This window comes from Bos javanicus, chromosome 11 (genome assembly GCF_032452875.1).
Source record: "Bos javanicus breed banteng chromosome 11, ARS-OSU_banteng_1.0, whole genome shotgun sequence".
Lineage (NCBI taxonomy): Eukaryota > Metazoa > Chordata > Mammalia > Artiodactyla > Bovidae > Bos > Bos javanicus.
The window spans coordinates 86442789-86465586 of record NC_083878.1 but is presented as its reverse complement, the minus strand read 5'-3'; the positions used below and the strand labels follow the sequence as shown (position 1 = coordinate 86465586).

General features: G+C 47.7%; 1 long non-coding RNA gene across 1 annotated transcript in view; it reads right to left on the bottom strand.

The window, feature by feature from the left end:
• Positions 1-2778: 2778 nt before the first annotated feature.
• LOC133257440 (uncharacterized) overlaps positions 2779-22798 on the bottom strand; it is an 85216-nt gene continuing 65196 nt past the window's right edge. The window contains exons 3-4 of the long non-coding RNA XR_009739556.1: positions 17056-17169; positions 2779-4486 (exon numbers count right to left, since the gene is read on the bottom strand). This is a non-coding gene — a long non-coding RNA (uncharacterized LOC133257440). The remainder of the gene's footprint in view (positions 4487-17055; positions 17170-22798) is intronic.

Here is a 22798-nt window from a genome sequence, read left to right as displayed (position 1 = left end):
ATCTCTCTGCAGCTTGAGAGACACATAATCAGATAACGATGGTGTGGGGATGTTGGGGCTCAGACAGGACGGCACAGGGTACTTGGAGGGAATGGAAAACAATTCCCTTTAACTTTGGACCAGGTCGCAGGAAGTGGGGCGCCTGCCAGTTTTCTCTCACTCGGGTTTTGTGTTCCAGCTTACAAGCTGGTCCTGTTTGTCCTGAGCACATCTGGGTGTTCTCACATCTAGATGCTGACAGATGCTGCCAACACCTCCATGCTTTTATTCCCAGATTTCCTGCTTTCTGTATCACTGTCTGTACATTAGAATTTTCTGGAGAACTTTTAAAACTCTGTTATGAAGGAATACCTCAGACCAATGAAATCATAAAGTCCTGGGGGTAGGACCCAAGCAGCAAGAGTTTGGGTTTTTTTCTTTTTTTTTTGTATTGGGGTATAGCCGATTAACAATGTTGTGATAGTTTCAGGTAAACAGCAAAGGGACTCAGCCACACATATACATGCCTCCCCTCTCCCCCCAACCCCCTTCCATCCGGGCCACGCAGCAAGAGTTTTGACAGCCTTGCAGGTGGTTCTAGTGTGCAGCCAAGACTTTTTTGCACTCATCTTCCAGACCAACCTATTGATCGTCCCCAGCTCCTGGCCTTGGTTCCCCCTGCCAGCTTCCACCCCTCCTGAGAAGTCAGTCACACCCATCATCAGAACCAGGGCTTCCCATTTTGACCCATCCCCCGCCCAGTGGCTCCTCGTACCCATTGTGACAGCTGGAGGCATTCAGAAAATATTCAGATGTGTTAAGGATGCCTCCATTGCTGCTGCTGCTGTTGCTAAGTCGCTTCAGTCATGTCCGACTCTGTGGGACCCCATAGATGGCAGCCCACCAGGCTCCCCCATCTCTGGGATTCTCCAGGCAAGAACACTGGAGTGGGTTGCCATTTCCTTCTCCAATGCATGAAAGTGAAAAGTGAAAGTGAAGTCGCTCAGTCCTGTCTGACTCTTAGTGACCCCATGGACTACAGCCTACCAGGCTCCTCCATCCATGGGATTTTCCAGGCAAGAGTACTGGAGTGGGGTGCCATTGCCTTCTCCAATGCCTCCATTACTGGTGTTTAGGGTTTAGGACTTCCCTGGTAGCTCAGGCACTAAAGAATCTGCCTGCATTGCAAGAGATGCGGGCTTGATCCCTGGGTCAGGAAAATCCCCTGGAGAGGGGAATGGCAACCCACTCCAGTATTCTTGCCTGGAAAATCCCATGGACAGAGGAGCCTGGCAGGCTACAGTCCATGGGGTTGCAAAGAGTCAGACATGACTTAGCGACTAAACTCACAGGAGTTTCAGGAGTCTGCCAAGTCTATTTGCTCTGAATTTCTGCATAGATTAGATGCAGGAAAGAAACCTAGAGGGTGAATAGACAGCCTTTATCGTGCATTTCTAGCATGCAACAAAGAAAGTCCCAACATCCTTCTGTCAGTGCTGTGGAAGCCAGCTCCATGAACTTCGAGCCTGAATGATGCTTCCTTGTATTGAGGCCTGCGAGGTGCTCCTGTTCTCTGCATCATTCATGCACTATTTCAGGTGTCACATAGTTGCCCCATTTTAGGAGTGAAAACACTGAAATCACATGTTTGAGCTCATCCAGTTGGCAAATGGAGAGTCAGGATTTTAATCCAGACAAGACACCAAAACTTGAGTTCTTCCCTCTACATCTAGTGGAAGCCGGCAGTTACTGCTGTAGCTCACAGAGAATGAATGGCCTGGTCTCCAAGTCAGAGGTGCCGTCTTATTAAAAAATATATACAACACGGGAGTTATGAGTTAAGTTTTTATTCGGGGCAAAATGAGGACTGCAGCCTGGGAGACAGCACCTCAGATAGCTTTGAGAAATGGCTCCAAAGAGGCAGAGGGGAAAGTCAGCATACACATGATTTTGGTGACAGGAGAATACATGCAATCAAACACATATTTTTCCAGAAGGTTTCTAGTAGTCTCATGAAGCCCTTGCTAGTCACAAGGAATGGTCGTCACCATGAAGGATTTTAGTGCTTTTCTAGGTATAAAGAGATATAAGAATTAGGCTCATAAAATCGGCTCCTGAAAATATCTAGCTATCTGAAGACCTGTCCTGCCAGTTTCTCCCTGAGCACAGAGCGCCTCATTTCTGCTCTCCTCCCTGAACTCCTTGCAGGGGCTGTTGAAGGTCAGCAGCTGCAGCAGCACAATATTTAATCCTCGTAGAGGCAGAGGGCAAGTGCCCATGGCGAGTGCCACTTTGCAGTTAACAGAGATGTGTCCATGTGTCCCCATTCCAAGTGTCCCCAAGCACTTCCTGGTGCCAGGCTCTGTGCAGCAGCATCTATGCAGATCCTGGCTGGGATGAAGGGGCAGACTTCACGTGACAACCACACCAGGATGTCTGATGCCAGGATGGCTAACACCATTTACCAATCCTGAAAGCATCCAGTGGTTTGGGTTTTCCAACCAGCCTCCTGTGAGTCTGGACACTTGGGCCTGGTGGCCTGCATGTGGGCCCTGGGCCCTTGCGGACCTGGCCAGGCAAGCAGCTCCATAGCCACAGGGTCTAGGGACCTTTCAGCAGGAATGCCTCTGAGCCTCTCTCCCAGCCTCTTGGATCAGGTGGCCTCAGCTTCCACTTGAGAGGTTTCCTTTCCCTGCTCTAGTTTCTCCATCTGCTGATAAACCTTGTTGCTTTCTCATTGGAATGATGTGTTTTTCTAAGCCAGAGCCCATTCATGGATAAAATAATATGAACAACAAATTTAGAGTCCTGTTTTATTTCTCAGTAGATGTGGAGTGAGGGGACAGCTCAATGATAAAATGTACATGGTGATTTCACAGTTATTACTGCTTTATGAGATTTCACAGCCAAATAATCACTTCCCCAATAAAGGATCAAATTCCAGAATATTGCTCTTATCTGTGGAGTCTAATGCCTTCTGATTGAAATAATAACCTGAAACAACACTGGGATTTCAGTAGGCTCCACTTAAAGGAGTTTATGGCTTGGGGGAACCAACATCTCAGAGATTCAAGCTGATTTCAAATCCCATGATCTGTCTACAATGTGGGCTCCTCACCGAGACTTCCTCTTAAAAATGGACCAAATCACCTGGCAATGGGCTTCAGCTCCTGCACCTCCCAGTGGGGGCTCAGCCTTGGGTGGGGTACCAGGGTGGGGAGCAAGACACTGTCTTCTCACCTCCCCAGACTCCTTCATGTGGCTTCCCACTGGGCTCTGGGCTGACATTCGGCACCAGCTGGGGGCTTAGATGTTTTCTTGTTGGAGAAAAAGAGCCAGACTGGGGGATCTCTGGGCTACCTTCCAGCTCGGGGAGACCAGCAATCTAAGAAACGAGATGGCTTCTCTCATGGGAGACGAGTCCAGCTAGAGCACCTGCTCCACCGAGTCTCGTGGGTAGGACTCAGCGCTCAGGCTGAGGGAGGGTCCCCACCAGCTGCCTGTCTGGGCTGTGCTCTTGGGCCAAACATTGTGAGCATTCAGCCCCTGAGACAGAGGGGTCCACTTTGAAGGGCAGCGCAAGCTGGTCCCGGGCATATTCGTGTGCTCCGCTTGTTGACCTGAGTCTGCTTCTCTGAGAATGCATTGCTGAGCTTGCCAGCAGGAGGGAACGCAGCCTCCACACTGCCACCCAGACAGGCTGGTGCCAGGTGCCTGGCAGCTGTGCCCGGAGGCACCTTCTTTCACAGGAAGAGTGTCCTCAGATGCTGTACATCTTGGAGGCCAATCCCGGAAACAAAGCTGTAGGTGGGTGGGGCCCCATGACCAGGGGCCAATACTGGGGAGCTGGAGACCCCCAGAGGCCCACGGGGGCTTGTTCCCACTCTAGCCCTTTCTGGGTGCTTGTCACAGGGAACTAAGATGCAGGACAGCAGTTTGGGGCCCGCTGCAAGGAGGGGTCCACCACATAATCCAGCCGTGGGACAGGGCCTTCCGTCGGCACAGGTTTGGCCAAAGTCTTGGAGTCCCTCGTCACTGCCCCAAACCCCCCGGAGCCCCTTTTGCCCAGCAGTGTAAAGGCAGAAGCCTTGAGAACCTTATGTGAGGCTCCCTGCCTCTGGTCCGGATGTTGTTCCCATTTTCTGTTATACTCTGTGCCGGAAGCAGTCATCCAATGGTTCATTTTGAGAGACAACTATGGTCCAGACAGTTATCTTTGTATCTGCCCGGGTTCTCCATCTGTCAAGCCTCCCAGCCACCCATCTCCTCTCAAAGTGGCCATCTCACACAGCCTTCACGGCTTAAGCCAACTGCCTCCAGGTCAAGTGACCCGACCCTCGGTGGCAGGAGCCCTCGTTCTGAGTGCAGAGCCTCTGTCTCTGACATCCCTGCTTCTTTGATATGGGGATCTCTCCAACTTGCTGTGTAGTGGTTGATGTCTTCATCCAATAACATTTGTAGACAGTGAGCCTGTCTTGGCAGAATCGATGTCTAATTATCCTGTTTGCTGAATGAAAGCAATAAAGAGGAATTATTCACTGGCTGGATGGGAAGGATGAAATCAAATTATCTGCAGGCTCCTTTCAAGGTTCGAGTTCAAACTTCTTTCAGATTTTAAGAACCTTGGAGTTAACCTCAAACCATGCGTTTCCCAAAGCACTTTCTAGAGTTCACTACATCAGGAATTCTTAGACTGTCTGAGAAGTCCTACGGACAAGAATCCCATGTTTTTGTTAAGTTAGACATTGCCCAAACTTGCTACAGCACAAGACTTCTTTCAAGTAATAACCACTAACATCCAAAATAAAGTGATGCAAGGCGTGGGATATGAAAATCCATCCTAAACTGTGGAAGACCTCCATTTTAAAAACAAGAATTTTTATTCATTGCAACCCAGAGGAATTAGCTCTTGAGAACTGAGGGAAGAACCATTCCTGGACAAGACCACAGCAGCCCCCACCTCCAAGGTGCTGGAGTAGAGTGGACAGCAGCAAAGCCCACCCCCTTCCCCTCCTCTACTTCTCTTCTCCATCCTTTTGGAACTGGGGGTCATTTTAAAGAGAGATCAGGAAACTAGGAGCCACATTAAAGAAATACATTTACATTGTAACCCAGTATACACCTATATGCACCTATAAGTGTGCATAGGCATATAAATAACTAAATTAGAAGTTTCACTAAACAATACTTAACCTTGCTATGTGTAATATTGTCTGATATTTTCTATCTATTCTCTTTCATTAAAAAAAAAAAAACACAGGCTATGATCTACTAAATAGATTTCATGAATCTCTAATAGGTCACAACGTGTAATGCAAAAAGCACAGGACTGGACTGATCTTTTAAAGAATTAAAGTTCCTGAAAGTTATGAAATCTGCCACAATAGAGACTGGCCACTGGCTAAGAGCAGGGACTGGAGAAAATGAAGATCATTTCATGAGAAAGCCCAGGCGAGTCAGATTGCCTTATCAGCTGGTTGTATTAGAAGGTGGTGAAGCAGGTTGTGTAAACTCTGAAGGCCAGCTGAGCCCATGGGGGTGACCTCCATCTCAGAGCAGGCCTGTGTGTCTGGGACCAGGAGCAGTGGGTCGTGGGAAGTGAAGGACATGGACTCCTTCTCAGCGGGCAGCTCCTTCTCATTCCTACTGCTCTCCTGGAAAGAAAGGTGGGCCTGTCCTCAGGAGACCCTTTGATGTGTCAAAACAACCTGGAGGAACTTCCCTATGGTCCAGTGGTTAAGACTCTGCACTGCCAATGCAGGTGGTACAGTTTCGCTCCCTAGTCTGAGAACTAAGAACCTGGAAACTGGAATATTCATGTGAAAGATCTGTTTGTTTTTTAGTGTCAGCAAATAATATTTTAAAATATGTAAAGCACTGTGAAGGCAGCTTCATAGATCAAAGTCCATCTCCAGACATAACTGACCCATGGGCCGCCTGTTTGCAAGGTTGCAAAGCTGATGATGGGTGACAGAGAGCAGACTTAGAGGGAAGGGAAAGGAGGCTACGGGTCCTGCAGGTCAACTAGGGCCTGAACTAAGGTAGAGGCAGTGGGACCACAGACCCCAGAGCCACGTGGGAGGGCCAGTCAACAGGTGTTAACCATCTATTAGGTGCTGGCATGCAGGTGGCAAGGCTAAGCAGCAGTAGAGTGATGGGCCAGGAAAGGAGAAGGAAGGAGCTTAAGTGCTGGTTAGCACCCCGCAGAGCAGCCGCAGGGCACACAGCTGAAGGACAAGGCCCCCTCCCCACCCCCCGCCCCGAGCTAGTGAGATGTCCCAGTGACTCCTCCGGGTTGGGGTGGAAGACAGATGTCTAAAGCCATGCTGTTCAGGATTTCTGCCAAAGAGAAGAGAAATAGCTTGGGATTTTGTGTCCGCAAACATTCCTGAGCCCTTGTCAGGAGTCAGACACAGGACATTTCAAAGAAGGATTGTCTTGCCTGTAAAGAACTTACTGTTTACCATGCAGCTGTCTGCCAGCATAATAAACTTTCTTCCCAGAATTCTAGAAAATTCCTAAGAAAGCAGAGAGGATGAATAAGTCAGGCAGCAAGCAAGATGGAGAAGGGAAAAGGAGCTCACATTTACTGAGTAACTACCATGTTCCAGTATAGATCAGGAAACCCATTTCTCGAATCAAGAGGAAACATGACTGAGTGGGTAGCAAGCAAGGGTGTCTCTCCCTCCTGTAACTCAAGGGTAGGCTATCCAGGGCCTGTGTGGCTGCTCCATGAAGTCACGAGGGGTCCAGTCTCTTCTCTGCATCTCTCTTCCACCATCCTCTTAGTGATAAGATAGCTGCCACACATCTAGCCATCACATTTGCTTTCCACTTAGGAAGATGGTAAAATCCCCTTATTCTCCATCTTTTTCATCTGGAGTGAAAGCCCACCCCTAAGTAGATTTCCACTTACATCTTATTGGCCACAGGAGTGTCACATGGCCACCTCTGATAGGAAGATGTCTAGAAAAATTTGTTTTAACTTCCCAGGCTCTAGAGAAGAAGGACACAGAAAAACAAACAAAACGCAGTGGGGAGCTGGGAAGAGTGTTAGTGTGGCCAGTCCACAGTGTCTGCAGAGTCCGTTGCTGAGTTAAGCTGTACTTCATCTTGTGTGTTCTGGAGAGTGGTGATAGCCAGTACTGTGAATGCTTACAGCCCCTGTGAAATGCACTGCAGGAAGACAAGACTGGAGGCCAGAGAGAGGGCTCCAGGGAGCCCTACTCTCCTCCAGGGAGGTGACTCTCAGTGCAGCCTGAGGCGCGTGGTCTGGGTGGAACAAGTTAGAGAAGCACCAGCAACAGGACTTGCTGAGGCTGGGGGTGGGGTCAGGGGGTGAAGACATCAGCAGGACCCCTAGATTTCTGGGCTGGGAAACTTCGAGAATGGTGTCAACACTGACCACGCTCATGACTGAGGGACACAGCTGCCAAGGGACAGGACGCTGTCAGTGAGGCTGGAAGTTGGAAACCAAGGACTCCGTTCTCTCTCTGATGGCACTACGGGTGGGTGCTGCCTAGTCTTGCCAGTAATCTTTGGTTTATAGATGCGTTGCTCCAGTCTCTGTGTCCATGGTCACATGGCCCTGTGTGTGTGTGTGTGTTACATGTGTATATGTGTATGTGTGTGTGCATGTATGCATATGTGCATGTGTGTGTGTGTGTGCACATGTGTGTTTTCTTCTCTTCTATTGTGGACGCCTGTCCTATTGAATTAAGGTCCCACCTGACTCCATCGTGACTTTTTCTTAACCTACTACATCTGCAAAGATCCTATTTTCAAACAAGGTCACATTCTGAGGTTCATGAAGGGAAGGACATGAATTTTAATGGAGGGACGTTATCCAACCCAGTGCATTTATACTCGGTTTTTATCTCATGCATCTTTAATTTATATTTTTGTACCTAATGTATCACTAAAGTAGGACTGAATATATACATATTTCAATGTTGAACTAGATTGGAGGTTGGGAGACTGCTGGTTCCTATCCCAGTTGTCCATATGAAGACACTAGCAGGTCTCTTGGAGAAGGAAATGGCAACCCACTCCAGTATTCTTGCCTGAAGAATTCCGTGGACAGAGGAGACTGGTGGGCTGCTGTCCATAGGGTCGTACAGAGTTGGACACGACTGAAGCAACTTAGCAGCAGCAGTGAGTCTCTAGGATGAGACCATGATGGTTCGGCTGTACGTGGGCTGAAGTGGGGGTGAACTGGGTGCTCCCAGGGGCCCTTGGTGGAGACAAACACAAAGTTCCCCTTCTTCCCATGGTTCTAGCAGCCACATCTCTGCAGACCAACCGCAAAAACAAGGAATCTCTTGGGCATCGAAGTGCTGCTTGGTATTTTGCTAAATGCTAGGAAGGCATCATCTGCCTGATGCATCTGTTGATTTGCTCTGTTATTTGAAAGCAAACAAGAAAAATAAAACAAAACTCAGAAAGCCTTCTTGCTGATGGACATCCTTCAGAATTGTCTCCAAGCTCACAAGCTGTGTCAGTGTACATCCGTCTCTTTCCTGTAGCACCGTTCAAGGAGCCTGTGCTGCGGAAAGGCTAAAGGTAGCAAAATTAGGGCAGAGGGTGAGTGCTTATGACATCTACTTGGAACCGAGTGGGCCCGGGTCCCCGGCTGACCCCCCCACCTCTGGAAGACATGTGCCCCCACCCAATCTCCGCTTCACTTTCAAGTTCTCAAACTTGTGGTGCTCCCTTGGGCACCACAGACACTCACACGGCAGAAGGGGGTGGGTCAGGGCACAAAGATGCTCTCCAAGCAGTCAGAGGGTCAGAGCTGGCCCTGAGGCAGATCTGGCCCAAACTAAGAGCTCAGTCTTAGTTTCCAGAATATCTTGCCCAGAGGTAAAGTGGAGCTTTTTCTAGCTCAGATCCGGCCATCTCTCTCCTTCAAGAAAAGGAGCCTCCTTCTGTCCTCACAGAGTTCTCCTGCTGAAGGTCCAGCCCAGGGGAGTGTCGGCTGATTTAAGCTCTTCACCCCACTGTCCAGCCTAGATACCCCCGGCCAGGTTTCCGGTCCTCTGAGCCACCCCTCTCTACCTCTCACTTCCTGGTCCTTCCTCCTCTCTTGATTCCTGAGATCCATGAGCCAAGTTCTTTTTAGAAAATTCTGGAGGCTTCTTCTTGCTATCCTTCGCTAGTCAACTTGGCAGTACAGTCATTTTATGAACATGAGAGAAAGAAAAAAATGCTAATAAAAATATAGAGAAAGCAGTGACAGCCACCCTTCCGCGTCCTAACAAAGGGACAGCATTTCACCCTTCTGTTGGAGAAAATGTCCTGAACGGTTTGAGAGGCAGGACATCCCAGACCAGATGGGTGAGAAGTGAGGCAGAGGGCAGACTGTTCTGTATCACAAAGTCATAGGAACTGAGGGACCATCCACTGTCAAGCTTCTCAGTGACCAGAGATAGAGCCCGACTGGGAGTGCCTTCTATCTGGTGGTGAGGCCCAGCTGTGATGGGTGTGGGGACCTCAAGGAAGAGGGGTGAGTGAACCCTGACTCCCCCAGGCTGTATCCTCTGTCCTGCCCTGTGCTGTTGGGAAGACCTGGGATGGTGGAGTGAAGAGCCCGCCCCAGGTCCATTCCACCTCTGCTCACCCCTCCTCCCCAGCCCTGACCCTGGTCCCCATTCACTTCCCATCCTGTCTCTGCTCCTTTCCGTCCCATCCCACCCCGCCACGACCATAACCACAACCACGGTGTCGTCCCCATGAGGAAGGGAAGTTGCCCCTTTGCAGCTCCAGAGGGGAGTCTGGTGCCTCAGGGCCCTATGCTGCCTGGGGTAGGATCGGGCCGGTGTCTTTGGTGGTGTCTCCTGGACCAGGATGGTCCTTGTCCCACACTGTCTGTCCTACCAGGCTGCCCCTTTCTCTATCCTTTGGTTCAAAACAGCAGCTTGTGTTGAGAATTTCATTCTTTGTTGGGCTACGGCATACGCAGTCGCCTTATTTAGAACACCCTCGTTGGCAGGTTGTGATAAGTTTTCCTTAAATTTGAATTCCTTTACCTCGAGGCAACACAGGCTTAGGTTTGGGTTACTAACATGGACTACTAAGGTGATACAGCAGCTTGCCAAGGTCCTGCTGTTGAACTCCAAAGAAGGCCATCACACTGAGAGTGTGACCTCGGGGTGCTGGGCCTCTTCACACCCCAGACCTCCCTCTTACCCCCTAGAGCATCAGAGTCAGTCCTGGGGACTCATCAAGTCAGAATCATCCCCATCCTCAGCATCGTCCCTTCCTTACTGACTGGGTCTAATGGCCTCCTTGTTTAATTAATTTTATATTACAATCTCTCAACAGGGTTTTTTGGTATCAGTCCCAGGCCCAAGGTTATGGCTCAACTTCAACCCTCCTCTTCTACAAAAGTTCCAGGAAAATTCTCACTTGTCTTGTAATCAGAGCCATGCTTTTCCTTGGCAACGGGTTTATTTTTACCTTACAGATATTAAGAGTTAAGGGAACGATCATATTATTGGGTTTCTCCCTTCCCATTGGCTGCTTGAAGGCTCAGAACCAGGATGTGGCTTATCCCTAGCAGGTGCTTAGGACACAGAGGCATGTATTATGTGTGACAGCCTCGCTCATGGCTTCAGCTTACCCTCCTACACTTACTTTACCTTTTCTTATTACTAACTTTACCTAGCTATCTTAAAGTATTATTTGTGTCTTTACAAGATTGCTCTTTTTTCTGGAGGAAGGTAGATAATGGAAGGATGGATGGACGCATGTTCGGATAGGTGCCTGGATAGACAGAGTGTTACTAAGTCCAAGTTCCTACTGCTCCCTGCACGACAGGCTGATAAATCAAGACAAGAGTTGCTGGGGCAAAGGAACAGTGGCTTGACTTGGAAAGCTGGCAGAGACAATGGTGGACTCCTGTCCCAAAAAACTATCTGCCCGAGTTAGAATTTAGGCTTCTTTTATACTCGAAGGGGAAGGAGTAAAGTCAAACGTTCCTGGTTCCCATCAGCCTTTGTAGGAGGCGGTGGGGGCGGAGTTAATTTCTTCCTTCCTGTAGCCATTCACGGGTGGGGAGGCAGGGTTCCCTGAGGTGGACCGTCACGTATGATTTAAGCTTATAGGCCACATCCCTTCAGTGACTCATTGTAGCAGAAACAACGGTATTCAAAGGTGAAAATAAAAGAAACAGATGCAATATGGAGTCAGATCTGTTCTTCCCTACTCCAGGAGAGCTAGAGCGCAAGTCCACCGCTCTACTGGGGTTTTGACCTCCTGTTGTTTCTGGCATGGTGTCCGACAGAAGCTGATGTATCTCCCGAAGGCAGTAAGCCACCAGCCTCCTGAGAGGCCCCCTGCCATGAAGCTGCGCAGGTGACATGGAGCCTACAGACTCTCTCTGGAGACGGCCTCAAAGTCCAGCTGGTCCCATGTCCATGGGGATCCCTCTTCTCTCCAGCACATTCTGCATGCCATGCTACAGTTTTCTTTCTATAAATCTTGGACTTCTCTGTTTCGTTTTCAAAGACAGTGCTCATTTCTTTCCCTGAACAGAAGAGTACAGGCAAACAGTCTGAGGATGAAATGCGCTGTGTGAGAAAGGGGAAAGAGAAAACCAAGCATAAATCCTGGGATCCTGGGACAGAATGAGATTCTAGCCAAACTGGAGCCTCTGGAACACCATCACAAAGTCAAAAGTTAGCAAAGAAGCCTCTGTGGGAAATGGAATGTCTGTCACAATGCCCGAATTAATATCAGAATTAACTCTTCCTTCCTACTCCATCTTCCCAGCTTTGGTTTCTGGTGTCCTAATTCACAGTAGATAAGCTGCTTCCCTGAACTGTCTTCTTTGTAATCGTCTTTCTAGAAGATTAAGCACCCTTTCCTCTGGACTCCCAGCCCACCTACATTCTGCATTCATAATAATTAAGTACCAACTTATTGTTTTCCTGAACTAGTCTGTAGGATTTGTGTATTATTCATGTCTTTCCAAATAGTCTGTAAAAAATGGTAAGATAGTACTGTTCCCCCTCTTTGTAATTTTCCTATTTCCTTTGATCATGTTGATAGCTCTTCTTTCTTTTGTAGTTTTCTGTAAAAGTGACATAAAAAAATTAAAATTGCAAATGTCTCTTTTCATTTCATTCTCCTCTGGAAAAGTTGTGGGACTCCAAAGGCGTGAAGCCAAAAGAAAGAAGCTGAATCTATAATTTATTTTTGGAATAATCAGTTGCCAGTTAATTTGTTCATTAATTTCATGACTAAATGTGAGCGGGGAGCATCAGAACAGTCCTGATGACTCATCCCATCAGGGCCTCAGCTTCATCCCTTCCCCACTGGGCTCATCTCAGAGAGAGCAGGGCAGTGGGAGGGCCCGTGCACAGGTCTCAAGTCGGGATGAACGCAGTGTGTTTGAGAACTGAAGGAAGACCATTGGGATGAAAGTGCAGTCAAGGAGGGGTGGGAGGAAGGAAAAAAGGGGCTAGATCTCAGACAATTAAGTAAGGGTCTGCTAATTAAAAAACCACTTTTGCAGTCATGTGGACAAGGGATCAGGGAGACCAGTGAAAACACTCTTGCAGTGGCCTGGGGAGAGATTAAGATACTCCTGAATTAATTAACTACCTTATTTCAGGTGACCCTCAATAACTAAGGGTAGGCTCATGGCAGGCAATATGGAGAAAGGTCATCTTTTAGAAAGGAGTAGAATGGCCTCGGAATAGAACTTGCTCATGGGTTGGGTTGATAAAAAGAGGGAGAGGGAAATGAAGGATTAAGTCCAGACTTCTGCCTGAAGCTCGGGGTGGACGTTGATATGACAAAAGCAAAGATAGCTGGGAGAGAAATGGCCATGGAGGGTGCCAAGAATTGGAGCAGAGACATCAGGCAGGCTCTTGGGAGCATAACGGTTGAATCTTTTAAGAGGGGCAGTTACAGTTACACCTCCATTCCGCCAATGCGGGAAGGAGGCTCGGAGAGGTGTTTGGTCAAGTAACTGGCCATACCCTGCAATGTATGGTAGAGTTTGTGTTTGAACCCAGTCCTGCCTCTAATCAGCTTAGAAAATGAGCTATTTTTGCATAATTAAAAGTTTGCAAATTACTGGTTTACCCTTTAAGGAAGTGAAACACTTATTATACTTTTAAAATTTTGATGGAAATTTGCATACAACAAGACACACAGGAGCTTACCTTTCTCTGCATCCCCACCTGTGCCCTGAGCTGCCGGCGGGGAGGGACACAGTGCAGCCGTTGGGGAAGGGTGTGACTCTGGGGTCGCCCGAGTGTGGGGGATGTGTCCTCTGCCCAGTGGTCCCGACTGTCTCTCTTTCTCTGGGCCACTTAGAGAAAGGACACACCTCCTTCCACTGGGTTCTCCATTTTATTCTCTAGTACCGTCACCAGGAAACGATAGGCTGCTCTTGCGGCTGCTAATTGCTACTAATTTCTGGGATTTGTTGGTTGCTAATGTAGGCTGCAGTGTTCTTGCCTGGAGAATCCCAGGGACAGGGTAGCCTGGTGGGCTGCCGTCTATGGGGTCACACAGAGTCGGACACGACTGAAGCGACTTAGCAGCGGCAGCAGCAGCAGCAGTGTAGGCTGCAACATCGGAAGTAAGAATCGCTGTGCTCCTTGCCTTATGGAAAGGGAACGCTCCTGCTCCCTCACCCTCCCAGAACAGGACATTCGGCCTGAGGCACAAGCATGGACGAGCCAGCAAACAGGGGAACCGAGCCAAAACGCAAAGGATGGCAGGGCGGAAAGACATGATGGATGCCAATAAGGCGCGCACCCCACCGAGGCGCATGGTGGGACGATCTCCAAAGTTACACACCCTGACCTCTCCATCAGACAGGATGGCGAGGATTTAGAGAGCTGCTGGCATCTCTTCTAAAGAGATAAAAGAGGACATCACAGCAAGGAGATAAGAATAAACCAGGACAACCGTTATTACTGAAAAGAAAGTTAAGCAGTAAAAATCACAATTGAGCAATTAAAGTCACTTTAGGAAACAGAAGCATCATGGAATTAGAAAATAAAATCAAGAGTCTTCTTAAGGAGTGGGAGGGATGATATTGGAAAAGCAAGAACCAAGGCTGCAAGTGGAGAAGGTTCACAGGGTCTGAAACTTACAATCACAGATAGTCACCAAGACTGTGTCTCATAAAAATTTTAAACCACAGGGAGAAAGATAGAATTCAACAATCATCCAAGTAGAAAAATCAGGTTACAATGAAAGAGTATGAATCATAGCTACCTTTGATTTCTCCAATAACCTAACTTCCCAAAGAGAAAAGACAGAGATCTATAAGCCCCAGCTTGGCAGAAAACAAAGTGCTCTGAGAATTAGTTTCACCGGGCTTCCCTGGTGGCTCGGAGGGTAAAGCGTCTGCCTGCAATGCAAGAGACCTGGGTTCGATCCCTGGGTCAGGAAGATCCCCCCTCAAGAAGGAAATGGCAATTTACTCCAGTACTCTTGCCTGGAAAATGCTATGGATGGAGAAGCCTGGTAGGCTACAGTCTATGGGATCGCAGAGGCGCACACGACTGAGTTCACTGAGAATTAGTTACCCAAACAAGCTGTATATTGTAGGCTGCAGAATGACACTCTAGGATCCACAGAATGTCCTTATATGGCTGCATGAATCCACAGATCAGAGCCCCCATAGACCCCATTACACATGGGAATCTATTACACACCAGAGTAAGCAACACCAAACACTGGGGAAATATAAGGCTGTTTACTAAAGGAAAGTGAAAAGTGAAAGTTGCTCATCGTGTGGACTCTTTGCAACTCCATGGACTATACAGTCCATGGAATTCTCCAGGCCAGAATACTGGAGTGGGTAGCCTGTCCCTTCTCCAGCGGATCTTCCCAACCCAGGGATCAAACCCATGTCTCCCACATTGCAGGCGGATTCTTTATCAGCTGAGCCACCAAGGAAGCCCAAGAATACTGGAGTGGGTAGCCTATCCCTTCTCCAGGGGAACTTCCTGACCCAGGAATAGAACCAGGGTCTCCTGCATTGCAGGCGGATTCTTTACCAGCTGAGCTACCAGGGAGGCCCCCTTTATTAAATGAAGTTAGGCTAATTGCATAGGCTCCCCTGGTGGCTCAGATGGTAAAAAATCTGCCTGCAATGCAGGAGATCCGGGTTTGATCCATGGGGTCAGGAAGATCCCTTGGAGAAGGGAATGGCTACCCATGCCAGTATTCTTGCCTGGAGAACTCCATGGACACAGGAGCCAGGTGGGCCATAGTTCATGGGGTCACAGAGTCAGACATGACTGAGCGACTTCGAGAGAGAGAGAGAGGCTAATTTATAGGGCTGTTGAGTTTAATTGAGACCTGCATCTAATATCATGCCTCCAAAATACACTCCAGATGCTTCAAGGAGTTAAATAATTTTAAATATGTAAAATTGAAGGGAAACCTGCTAAAGATAGATTTGAATATTTATCTCAACTTCAGAGAGAGGCTAGACTCTTCAAAATGGAGTCAACAGAAGCAATTTCAATGGAAAAGAGCATTTAACTGTCACTGAAAATTGAAATCCTTAGTGTAGCAAAAGCTAACAAAAGTCTCAAATCTAAAACCATGTCTGGTAATAATGTCTTCAGCATGTTTTAAGCATCAGGTCCTGTGCAAGGCACTTATATGTCATCCCGTTTCATCTTTGCAGCAGCCCCGAGACGAGGTGTGGCTACCTTTGCTTAATCAGTGGCAGGGAGGCTGTGTGTTTCCCAACCTTGTGATCAAGTCTCTCCCACATGTGCTCAGTCATGCCTGACTCTTTGGGGCCCCACGGACAAGAGCTGATGACAAAGGTGTTGCAGGAGGGGATGTGACCTAGAGACCATGGAACCTCTACTGCTTCCAAGTGAAGATGCAGGGCAGGCAGGGGTGCTACACAGAGATGAGGAAGCTGTCAGTGCCCTGGGCTGGTGCCACGGCCGAGCACGCCCCGATGATGCTGGACCCAGGCCACTGCTGCCCCAGAGCTGACACCAGGAGCATGAGGCTTCACACCTTCTCTCACCTTCTGATCTGGTGCCAGGGCCTCCTGTTGGCCCACTTGAGTTGGAGCCCAGGCAAGGGAGGGTAGGACTGTGGTTGACAGGCTTCCAGCCCCATCTGTGTGTAGACAGAATGACATTGCCAATGAGAGCTAGGTCCTAATCCCCAGAACCTATGACTACATTAAGTGATGTGGCAAAGAGGAATGAAGCTTGCAGATAAAATCAAGGTTTCTAATCAACTGACTTTAAAACAGGAAGATGATCCTGGGTGATCCAGGTGAGTCCAGTGCTCTTACAAATGGAAGAGGGATCTGAAGAGAAACAGAGGAAGAGACACGAGAAGGCTCATCTAGCATCGTCAGCTCTAGAGATGCAGGAAGGGCCATGAGCCAAGTGGGAGGCCTCTAAATCTGCAGACAGTAAGGACCCACGTTCTCCCCTCGGCCTCCAGGATGGGAACATGTTTTCTTTTGAGCCCACTGAGACTCGTGCTGGATTCCAAATCTACTGAACTGTAAATAGTAAGTATGTATTGCTCTAAGCCTCTAGGTCTGTGCTAATCTGTCACAGCAGCCGTGGAAAACAAACGCACTCTCCCATCTCAGAGGAACGTTCTAAATCACCAAAAGGTTTCTGCTTGCAAAGGGAAAGCAGCAGGCCTAGGACTCTGTGAACAGAGCCAGGCTTCCCTAGTCTAGGGACGCAGAGCCTCCAAGAAAGGTATTATTATCTCTACTTGATACATTAAGAAATGAAGGCACAGAGAGGTCAAGCAACCTACCTAGAGTCACACAGGTATTGTGTGTCAGTTCCAGGATCCGAGCCCAGACAGTGTGACTGCAGGGCTATATTCTCATCCACTATCTGATACTGTCTTAGACGTGATAAGCTGGTTGCAAATATAGTAGCAAAATACTGGAAACCACCTCCTTATCTATCAACAGGATTAAGTAAATGGTGACGCAGCCGCTCGATAGGGTTTAGGGAGATTTTCAAAACGGTAAGTATGAACTACATGGGGAAATATTTACAAACAACATGAAATGCAAACAGCAGAATGCAGAATTATACTTACTCCATGATGGCAATATGCCAAAGCCTTGATGAGATAAACAAGAAGTAGATAACTTCATAGCTGGTAGGAACGAGGGGCCGATGTAGTTCCTTAAGGAGTTTCCAATGTGAGATGCTGAAAAAACAGGGAGAATTTGTCAGGCTGTTTCCACCAGACATCACGTCGTTCTGTCACTTCTCACTACCATCTTGCGTCATCTGCAAAATGGGAAGAAAACACCCCTCATTCCCAGGCTGCTGTGACCATCAGATCAGACAAGTTGACAAAGCTGTGACTGCAGCTCAGGAAGCAGATCGCCCCTCCTCTCCCTGACTTTTATGTCAATACAAGTTTTAAACAATGTAACGTATTTTAAAGACCCTGGAACTCTAGGGTTTATTTGGGGGTCACAAATGTTTAAGGAGAAGCAGGAGTGACAACTGGCTAGGCTGCCGTCAACTCAGAGGAGCAGTCAGGAAATTCCCGTGTTTAGGGCACACACTTGGATGTGTCAGACGTGTGCGCTCCCAAGGCCTCCCCCCGTTGGGATGACCAGCACCCATCACCTCAGTAGTCTCCGGGTCCCTTTGTCTTTCCCCTCTTCACCCCTGTCCCCAGGCACACGATCTGCTGTCACACTGGTGGTTTCTAGTCAGTACCTCTCATTTGTCCCCAGTGATGGCTGCTGTCGGAGTTTATACCCTTGTTTGTGATAAAACAGAAATGAAATTATGTCATTAAGCTCTAATGGGACATGCAGTTTCGGCCACCGTTTGATTGCATATTCATAGCTGAGCCCTAATTAAATAACTGTCAGGAGAACATCTCTATAAATCTCTCCTCTGGTGCAATGTGACTCAAATAACCAGCAAACAGGTGAGCAGGTCTAAAAGCTCCTGTCTCTCGACTTTTCAGACATCCAGATGGAGCCTGTTGGGCTTGTTCAACGTCACCAACACTGGCTTAGAAGACAGACTCCCTGCCGCCTGCCTGGGGAGCCCTGGTTTCCGCTTCTCTCCTTCCTCCCTGTCTCCTGCTGCAACTCCTGCAGCGGAAAGCCTGCCCCTTCTCTGCCCTTCACCCCCAGCTTCTTTTCCTCCATTTAAAGGAGGTTTGCTCTCACCAGTTCTGTGAAGGCCACTGTCTGAGTCTTCCAATTCCAGGATGTGTTCTGATGCCAGCACGAGTGAGGCTGCTTCTCTGGGTGTGGTTACCATGCCTGGAATGGCCTGTTCTGTTCTCTCCTTGGTTTACCTGAGGCCAGGTGCACCAGGAGGAAGTGGGGGTGTAAGGCAGCTGGAAACAGACAGGAGCTATCAAATCTGGGCCATCAGATATCTGTGTGTGTGTTAGTCGCTCAGTCGTGTCCAACTCTTTGTGGCCCCATGGACTGTTGCCCGCCAGGCTCCTCTGTCCATGGAATTCTCCAGGCAATAAAACTGGAGTGGGTAGCCATGCCCTTCTCCAGGGGATCTTCCCAACACAGGGATCGAACCAGGGTCTCCCACTCTGCCCGGCAGATTCTTTACCATCTGAGCCATCAGGGAAGTCCTCAGATATCTACTTGTGCCTAAAACAACAAGTCAATTTCACTACCTTAAAACAAACGTAGAAAACGTCAGAAATAATAATGGGCATCAGCCTTGGCTTTTGTTCATCCTACTGATAAGGCAGAAAGAAAGCACTGTCAGCTGTGGGCACTTGGGCCTGGAACCCAGCAGAATCTGGACCGGAGGCTCAAGCATTGTGGGTAGAAAGCACATGGTTTAAAGTAGGGAGAGGGGGTGGGGCTGGATCCCCTCTTATCACCTGAGGGTTACACAGTGTCAGAGGGTAGACGTCAATGAAAGTTACTGAGACTGGGGTGAGCCGTGGAAACTCTCAGCCTGGGTTCTCTCAGGATGTCTCAGCCACTTCCTCGGGCCCTAAGAATCCAAGAGTACAAATAAAGTATCTCAGTGTTGAGGAATAAACCAGGTGCTCAGTAAATGCCCCCTGTAGGGTAAGGGAGTTAGAGAAGTCGAGGTTCAGAAAAAGAACAAGACCGGCACTTTACAGGAACAGATCACCTTTAATGAGGCGAGAAGGGGCAGCAGTCAGATTAGTGAACTGCTGCACTAACCCAAGAAAAGAGTAAATATATATAGGCATATATGTGGAAATCTACTGTCTTAAGGGGGCCTGTTCTTCTCCAAGGTGGTTCGGCTTGGTTATCTCTTAAACGGCTGGGGCTAGGAAAAGGAATTCTGGAGATCGGCCAGAGGCTGGGACTGGCTGGGAGCTGGTCGTAATCAATCTTAATGCCCATTTTTTTTCTTCTCCTGAGAGAGTTCTTTGTTTTGCATAGAATTGTGAGGAGGACCCGGAGGGGAGTTTTAACTCCAGGCTATTCTGAGCCATGTAACTTTCCTTCACCCCGCCTCTCAAACAGCACCAGGACTTCATTTACTCTTCAAAATTGGAGACTGCAAAAAAAATTATTGACACCTGATAGATACCCTCTAGAATAATTCTTGGAGGGTAGCTGTCAGTGAAAGTTACTGACAGTGGATGTGATGGCCGATGGTCTTTGGCACCCACTCCGGACCCAGGAGAGCTGGGACTATCTGACCTTCACAGTGGCTGTAGGGCACTAGCTCTGAATCTGGAAGGAGCCTTCCAGGCCAGGAGCAGGAGGACACAGCGGCCCCCCTTTAAACTCGGTATCATACACCGCGGGGTGGATATAAACTATTTACCAGCGCCAGGACCACAGAACAAGAGAAAATTTTTCCAAGTTTGGTTTGTTTTCCCAGATCTGAAAATAAACTAGTCTCCATGAAACAAACATCTCATAAATTAATCATTTGGAATTCTGCTTCACTTCAAAAATTTAGTGAATGTCTTATTAACTTGGATACTCAGAAGGATTCCTAAAATAATCAAATAGAAGTCTACATTATCGTTTTACACTCTTTTTTACAAGTATTGGGGAATACCAGATGGCTTGTAGGAACAACGTATTCTGCAACTACCCTTTTATCCTTGTAAAAAAGTGAATTACGAGTATCCATGGATATTCTGGCTCAGAAACTCAAGCTTTCCAGTGATAATTAAAATATGTCATACTGGCACGTGGATGGAAAAATCCATGGAAGAGAAAAGCTAATCCAGACACAGACCTATGTATTACGCATTTGGCATATGATAAAGATGATTATTTCAAATCAGTGGAAAAAGGTAAGTCAATAGATGGTATTGTCACAATGGGCTATCCATTTAGTAAAAAATTAATATGGCGCCTTACCTCACATCTCACATGTAAACTCTGGGTACATTAGATAACTAAGTATATGTCTTTGGATCTGGAAGGAAATGTAATAGTCTTTAAAAAAAAAAAAAGTCAAAGTACACAGTAAGCATTCAAAATGAGGTTTCTCTGATTTCAAAGCCTGTGTCTCCCTGATGTTAAGAGACGAGCACTTTTCCCTACAGGCCTCCGTGTTTTGTGATGACAGATAAAGTCATTCGGCTTCTTTCACCCATGCCCGTTGTCAGCACTGCCACCTACTCTAAGCCAAATACCAAGACGGAAGACAGGAAATAGAAATTCCTAAGACCTATGGCAAGAAAGCAAACTCCGGCCCACCTTTTCCTATCTTGTCAATGTCAGTTCCTTCTTTGGAACATTTCAATATATTCTGGGTGAAAGGAAGTAGGAGGAAGAACAACATGGTTGTACCAAAAGGAGAAAACATCTCAGATGTGCCTGCGAGATGGAGGCTAATGATAAATGCTAGTTAGAGAGAAATAATAGAAACAACATAAATTGTGAAGGCTGCTAGGAGGAATAAACAATTGCTCAGGAAGAGGAGTGGGAAATTAGCAGGAGCAGCAGATGAAAGGGAAACTCGCAAAGACATGAGGTAGAGAAAGAAGGATGTGAGGGTTATTTCCATCTGAGAAAGAGAAAAAAATAATCAACACCCCAAAATGTACCCAGCAGATAACAAAGACTCAGAATAGAACAAACAAGAGCTTCAAAAGCAAGTTCAAAGGAAATCAGACTGTGTGAATGAACAAGGGTTTAACGGGATCCCAGGACTGCAGACTTGCCAGGTGAGTCTTCTCAGCTGCCCCAAATCCTTCCAGAGGGAGTGGACAAGCCTCCAAAAAATGGGTAGGTTTGCCCAAGTTCACACAGAGATCAAAGGAGCTGAGACACAACCAGCCCTTCTGACTTCAGATCCAGGACAGTTTCTATGGCTTCCCAGATACTTTGTTCAAAATTCAAAGTAGGGAAAAGATGAAGTCAGAAACTGAAGGCAGAACCACAGAGGGCCCAAAAGGACTCCAAGAATCTCCAAGACCTCAATCAAGGTGCAACTGAAGACTAATGCTGGGAATTTAGTATTGTCAAGCAAAATACTATATGTTTGCTGGCATGCTTCCTATTTTTGAAAGCAAAACTTCATTCCAGAAGACTTGTAAGGAAGTATCCATGAGTACACTCCATCCATCCAGGAAAACATCCCCCTCCCCCACCCTAACATCCAAGGCAGTGTTGCTGAGGCAGCACACCCAGAAGTGACAGATTTCAAATGAGGGCACTTACAAAAGGAAAGAGCCTCAGCATTTATTTTTAACAAACTTTCAAGTGGCATTCTCAGGACTGCATGTTTCTTCTTTTTAACCATGCTACCCCCAATCCATCTTCAGAAGACAGGTAGGCAGGAAGGGCCTGCAGAGAGCTTGCTCCTGGGCGCTGGGGGGTCAGCGGTTGTCTGATTGGGTCCAGCCTCTCTCGGTTTCAGGGCAAACAGCAAAGTATGGGGGCTGAGAGCAATTTCCAAAATCAGAAAAACTCAGTCAGAAGGCTGCATTTTAGAGCTGAGGCTGAAGGTCAAAGCAGTCATGCTATGCTGGGATAAGACCAAGGCTTCCAGGCAATGCTAAGCTGTCCTGATGAACTCTGGATGGAACAGCTGGGAATACTGGGGAAAGAAATGGATCTGGAGTTAGTTCAACTGGGGTACAATATACTCACCAGCACCGTGCTTCCCGAGTGGTTTCCTACCTGTCTGAGACTCGAGGTCTTTCCTGGTAAAAATAAAACAATGTTGGCTTCCTAGTTGGAAGAGAACCGAGGGCAAACAAGAGGTACCAAATAGATGTTCGGCTTAAAGCTCAACATTCAGAAAACGAAGATCATGGCATCTGGTCCCATCACTTCATGGGAAATAGATGGGTAAACAGTGGAAACAGTGTCAGACTTTATTTTGGGGGGCTCCAAAATCACTGCAGATGGTGATTGCAGCCATGAAATTAAAAGACACTTACTCCTTGGAAGGAAAGTTATGACCAACCTAGATAGCATATTCAAAAGCAGAGACATCACTTTGCCAACAAAGGTCCATCTAGTCAAGGCTATGGTTTTTCCACTGGTCATGTATGGATATGAGAGTTGGACTGTGAAGAAAGCTGAGCGCCGAAGAATTGATGCTTTTGAACTGTGGTATTGGAGAAGACTCTTGAGAGTCCCTTGGACTGCAAGGAGATCCAACCAGTTCATTCTAAAGGAGATCAGTCCTGGGATTTCTTTGGAAGGAATGATGCTAAAGCTGAAACTCCAGTACTTTGGGCACCTCATGTGAAAAATTGACTCATTGGAAAAGACTCTGATGCTGTGAGGGACTGGGGGCAGGAGGAGAAGGGGACAACAGAGGATGAGATGGCTGGATGGCATCACCGACTCAATGGATGTGAGTCTGGGTGAATTCTGGGA